General features: G+C 40.1%; 2 non-coding genes across 2 annotated transcripts; both read right to left on the bottom strand.

The window, feature by feature from the left end:
* Positions 1–221: 221 nt before the first annotated feature.
* Positions 222–385, bottom strand: LOC117202117 (U1 spliceosomal RNA). The gene has a single exon (XR_004484303.1). It is a non-coding gene; the product is annotated as a U1 spliceosomal RNA (small nuclear RNA).
* Positions 386–1,252: 867 nt separating this feature from the next.
* Positions 1,253–1,416, bottom strand: LOC117202128 (U1 spliceosomal RNA). The gene has a single exon (XR_004484313.1). It is a non-coding gene; the product is annotated as a U1 spliceosomal RNA (small nuclear RNA).
* Positions 1,417–6,476: the final 5,060 nt, after the last annotated feature.

Below are 6,476 nucleotides of genomic sequence, written 5' to 3'. Positions count from 1 at the left end.
ATTTTAAAGTCCTTTGTTCTACAACATACATACAACTCTCAGCTCTCACAGTTGTCCCCAAAAACTCGTGGTATTTTTTAGAGAAGTCCCTCTGAAGACAACAAAACCCTGGAAACCACCCCAAACCCACACCCTGATAAAACATAAACATTAAACGCAGTTATCACGCTTTACTGAAAAAATTAAAAACACCAAAATTTCTGTTTTTAAACTAAGCTTATCAGGGGAAAGCGCGAACGCAGTCCCCCACTACCACAAATTATGCAGTCGAGTTTCCCACATTTGGGGAAATCGCAGGGGTCAGCACATCCGGAGTGCAATGGATAAGCCTCGCCCTGGGAAAACCACCTTCGTGATCATGGTATCTCCCCTGCCAGGTAAGTATGAGTTGCTTCGGCTGCCTGGCACCTCACCCTCAGATACGAAACATTTGACACTTACGGTCACTCACTTCACGCAAGCTCTAGACCCTCACTTAAGAATAAAAACTTCTCCAAACTATAAAAACTCTGACAAAAACATTTCGTATACCGGAACACTTGCAAAATAATAATAAACGTATGTACAATGTGAGCAAGACCAGCAGACACTGCGCTCATTTACATACTCCAAGCACTTTTAATGATGTCATTCTTCTGCGCGGGACAAACCTATCCCGGGTTTTGTTGATGTGGTAGGCTAAATAATGAAAAACCCTCCGTCCGCCCTGTCTACATCCTAGTCTCCGCAACCTGTAAATATTACTTCCTTTTGTGTCACAACAGATTTTACAGATGTGATTAAAACTTTGAAATTAGGTGGGGCAACAGCATAGCGAATTACCTAGAGACCACCAATGTAATCAGAAACCCTTACACAGAAGACACATATCAACAGAAGGTGCTAAGCAGCGGGCTTTCAAAGACAGCAGAAAAAAGCCGCAAATGGACTTGCCGGCAAAAAACAAGGGAATCACCTCCTAAATCTCGAACATCTAAAGTAAAAGAACTTTGACTGTTTTAAATCCCTAAAACTGACAGTAACTCACTGCAAACGCAACACGACGAACTCCCTCTTCCAACAAAGAAACGTAAGTTTAAAAATACCTTAAAAAGGAAATAAAAACAACGTACGGTTAAGCTCGAAAACCAAAAACATTAAAATTCTTACTAGGACAAACCTAATCTTAAAAAAAAACTAAAAGCAACAATAAAAACCGCTGGCTTGCTAACGACATAACGAAAGATAAATCCTTCCTTTCACCATTTCGCATCAGGGGAGAGCGCGAACGCAGTCCCCCACTACCACAAATTATGCAGTCGAGTTTCCCACATTTGGGGAAATCGCAGGGGTCAGCACATCCAGAGTGCAATGGATAAGCCTCGCCCTGGGAAAACCACCTTCGTGATCATGGTATCTCCCCTGCCAGGTAAGTATGAATTGTAGTTACTCCCTGGCACCTCACCCTCGAACTCAGCACACAATAAACTTATGGTCAATTATATTCCAAGTTCTTTAGGCCTTTGGTTGGAAACTGCAGGATTATTCATATGACACTGACCAGGATACATCCTTTGAACGTTCAGCGGAAATTCTGCCCAGCGAAGAATGAAATCGAACCAGCAGGCGACGCGCCCCTCATCTACATATCCCCGCCTCTTATCACTCAACGTCACTGTTTTTGGCGAAGCGGTCAGTTCGCTCTAGCTATGCCTCGTGCCGACCCCAAAGACGATCATCGACAAGTGTAACAGAAAAGATTGTTCAATTCCTTGTCTTGGCAGGCATACGCAAAAATTACGGCGTAGATTTGTCACACGTCCTAGTACTGCGCCGCAGGGGAGGGCAGGGCAGTTGCGGGCGGCCGGGGGCGCGCGGCCCTCAGAGGAAGAGGGCCGCACTGTCGGTTCTGCGAGCCTGACTCGCTGCTCCACTATGGGACTAGGTCATACCCTCAAGTCTCTCTCAACCTCCATTTACCAAAAGTGTAAAGTGGGAATACTACTGCCTGCCTACTTCACAAGATTTCTGTGGGAGCTGAACAGGAGAACGCGGGTCAAACGCAGCCTCGAGCCCCTCACCCGACCCAGGCCATTCCGCTCTTGGACAGGTGTCCGTGTGGTTGGGGAAGCAAACCCGACTTCAGCAAGATTCAAACCTCTGCATGCTCGGCACAAAGATGAGCAGCACCTGGCCTGGATTTGGTAACAAAGCGAGCGCTCCTCTGTTCTTTTTGGACAGCGAAAATACATGACACACTGTTTTCCTTTCTGCCCTTGCTGGCTAGGCTCTCTGGGCAAAACAACTCTGCATCAACTAGGGCGTCAAGGACTTGGTGGTGTGCGGGAGGCAAAACTTTACCTCTCCTCTGTTAGGGTCTCCGGCCCAGCCTGAAAATTACACTGGCATAGACGGTCTACCAGGATAAAAGCATACACATTTATTTAACAGAAGTGTACAGGAGCCCTCATAAGGAAATGAAGGCCCAAAGAAGTGGAAATCTAAATGTTTTTATATTAAGTTGAACAAAGAGTGACAACTGTGGAAAAGTAACTAACATATATGGGGAGGCCAAAGGAAGATAATTATTTTAACAAGACCTGTTTGTACAGAAATCTCGGCTTTGTCCCCCTTCTCTGCAATGTTTCTTTCCCCTGGGTTAGGGAAAACATCTTTCAGTTGGGAGTTTTACCTCCTGCTTCTAGGAAGACAAAAGGAGGTCAGACCACTCTTCTTACATACTTGCTGTTTTTCAGTGCTTTTAGCTCAAAATAATCCTTATGCTAAAGTGACACATTTTGGGGTGGCATATTTTTGCAACCCTTTGGTAGTTATTTCCCTTAGTCCATATGATTTTTTAAGTGCTTTGTTTTGCATTTTGGATGGTATTTTTAATTATTACAATAGCGATGAAATTTTCCTTGCAGGTAATTAGGAAAAGACAAAAATGTTTTTTAAATATTAAAATTAACCACATTCCCACTACAAAATTACCACTGTTAACACTTTGATATTATATATGGTAACTCCAATTCTCTACGCATATATATTTTTAATACAATTATACTTCACACGATGTTTTGTAACATTTTACATTCATTTTGTTATATGTTGTCATAGATAATTTATATCAATGTTCTATCGCTTCTAGTTTATTGCCATATATGTATAAAACAATAAACAGCCTTGTAGATATATCTTTGTGAATAATTAATGATGATTTCTTAGGGTAATTTCTAGTAGTTTTCTCTGTTATTTTAATATTTTAGTCATCTTAAGAAATGCCTTAAATTATTTGAGGGAGGAGAGGTGACATATGATATTTTTAAACTCTAAAAACTACTTTTCCCTGCTTCCTTTCATCTTTCAAAGTCCAGATCTCTTTCTAATTTCAGGGTTCATAGTTAATTATAAAAAGAACTTCAAGTTTGTTAAGAAGGAGAGGAAAGCCTAAATTGCAGTAACACTGCATGCAAAAAAGGCAGCATATGAAATAGAATATATACTACGATTAAAACTGTTTCTAAAAAGGCAAAATTTAAGACACTTAAAGGAAATACATCAAAATGCAAAGTAACATAATCATATCAGTGTCAATACAGAAGAATGGACTAATGTATTTTCCCCTACGTATTCTGTAACATGACTATATTACTTATAATGAAAAACTAATTTAACACTAATTATGTACATCTACTGCCCAAAATATGTGCATACATTTTGACCCAGAAATGTCATTTAATTTAACTATAGAAAGTAATTCTAGAGAAAGACTATGCCCTATGCATAGGGTGTTCATTATAGAATTACAAAAAAATCAAAATCACCCAAAAACCCTAGAATCAAAGCAAGAGAGAAAGGGAGTATTAAGCAAACAATAATAATATAATAACGATTAACAATGTGAAAGACATTTTTATTATTTAAGATTAAGAGGGAAAAAGGATATGAAACCGTATGTATACCATGACTGGAATTTTGTAAAAATGTATATCCTTAAGGAAAATTACTGGAAGGAAATGCACTGAAATGATATCAATATTACTGGTTGTGAGATACAGGTTACAGACTTTCAATGATATTGTTAGACTGTTTTTTTTTTTTTTTTCATAAAGAGAAGACCAAGTCCTGGTGGAACCATTACAAGAAATAGCTGGCACAGTATTTAGTTTTGAACACAGGCTTTAGCATCAGATAGACTTAGATTCAAATTGTGATTTTTACCATATTTTAGGTATCTGTGCTTGATTTTGTCCTCTAGGAACAATGATAATTATTAGTAATAATTATGGTGAATATATATATATATACATATACACATACATACATACATATATTTATACACAGAATAAAACAACTCAGTGACCAACTAACTCAAAGGCCCCAAATAAGCCGAGGTGGAGAGGCACAGACCCTCCCTCAGCACAGTAGGTATCTGGAAAGTTCCCACCTACCTGAGGAGTGGTGGCACCAGCACACTTACCAACCTCTCTCAGATCATGGCTTCCCCTGCCAACTAAGATTTCTGTCCCAACAGACATGGCCCTCACTCTGTGAGTCTCACCTCATCTCTGAATTTCCACCCATCTCTTAGCTTCGTCAGAGTCAAGGAAAGGCTGATGTTCAGAGATGAATATCATGAGCGTGGCAGTAATTTTTAAAAGCTGCCTTTTGTTATATTAGTTTACAGAGCAGGTTCAACTGTCAAGAAGTCCATGGTGCCAACACACTGAATCTAAATGTCTACTACCAGGAAAGCTTGAGCAATTCTACACTCTACACAGACACCCTGCATTTCAGGGAGCTGAACCCATTCACTTCTGATGTACACTGGCCCCGGTTTTGCATTTCCATCCACAGGGCTCTGCAATATAAACCACAGTCACTCTACTTAGACATTTACTAGATACTCTCATCCACAAAGTGTGATCCAACCCACCTCCGTTATATGATATAATTTCATTTTTGAACTACCTTTCTAATTTCATTCTAGGCAGTTGGTTTGCTGTTTCCATGGTATCCATGAATGCCACAGCACTGAGTCCTCTAGGACTATCTGTGTCCCCCACAGATATGATTTCACAGATATTCTAAAGCTCTTTTTGCTATGCTGAGGGAACTATTTCTTTCTTTTTAAAATTTTTATTGGCGTGCAGTTGATTTACAATGTTGTGTTAGTTTCAGGTGTACAGCAAAGTGAATCAGTTATACATATACATATATCCACTCTTTTTTAGATTCTTTTTCCATATAGGCCATTAGTGAGTATTGAGTAGAGTTCCCTGTGCTATACAGTCAGTCCATATGGGAACTATATTTCTGATAACCACATTGCCTACTCCAGTATTTTCAACATTCACAAATTGTCCTTGAGTTTCTGTGAGTGCTACTAATGATGGAAAAAACAAAAACAAAAACCTGTTCTCAAGTTGTTACTCGTGTAAGTAGTAACTTACAGCCACTTAAACTTAAGGTGCCAGCAACTAGCCTAGGCACTGGCGATACTAAGAGTAATAATGCAGAGGGAGATTCTGCCTGTAATAAATAAGATCACAACCTGTAGGGGAAACAGACCTGCCAGAATTATAGGAAAAGAGTAATGAGCACTAATAAAAGGGTTAAGGACCACATTATGACTCTGAAGGATCCTACACACTTTTGCCTTTGTGGACCCTTCCTCCGCGAAATACGTATAAAAAGATGACATTATTATATACAACATTTTCTTCCACCTAAAAATTCATCTTTTTTTCTTCTGATTTTAAAAGAAGTGCTTTATGCAGCACTGTGCCTACAGTACCTAGTAATGTTTAAGTCCTTTCTGGGTTCAGTCGTGGTTTGGGTGGATCCCAGGCAGCTTCGCAGACAGAGAGCTGAATGTCGAAGTATGCATTTTCAAGATTGAAGAGGGGGACTTCCCTGGTGGCACAGTGGTTAAGAAACCGCCTGCCAATTCAGGGCACACGGGTTCGAGCCCTGGTCCGGGAAGATCCCACACACCGCTAGGCCCGTGTGCCACAACTACTGAGCCTGCACGCCACAATTACTGAAGCCCGCGTGCGTACAGCCCGTGTTCTGCAACAAGATAAGCCACTGCAATGAGAAGCCCGCGCACCGCAATGAAGATAGCCCCTGCTCGCCACAACCAGAGAAAGCCTGTGCGCAGCAACGAAGATGCAACACAGCCAATAAATAAATAAATAAAAACAGTGAATTGATTTTTAAAAAAAAAAAGATCGATGAGGGAAGACAGGGCATTCCAGGAAGAAGGAGCATGTTATAGAAGTAACACAGCCAGACCTCCTGGAGACTTTTTCAAAATAAGGGAGAAATGATGTCCAATAGAATATAATGTGAACAACATGTAATTTTAAGCTTTGGTAGCCATATATAAAAGGGTAAAAGAAACCACCTGAAAATAGTTTTAATAACCTGCTTTACTTATTCCAATATATCCAAAATGGTTATCACTGCAAAATTTAGCCAGCCTAAAAAAA

The sequence above is a fragment of the Orcinus orca genome, chromosome 19, assembly GCF_937001465.1.
Source record: "Orcinus orca chromosome 19, mOrcOrc1.1, whole genome shotgun sequence".
Taxonomy (NCBI): domain Eukaryota; kingdom Metazoa; phylum Chordata; class Mammalia; order Artiodactyla; family Delphinidae; genus Orcinus; species Orcinus orca.
This window is presented reverse-complemented; position numbering and strand designations above follow the sequence as displayed.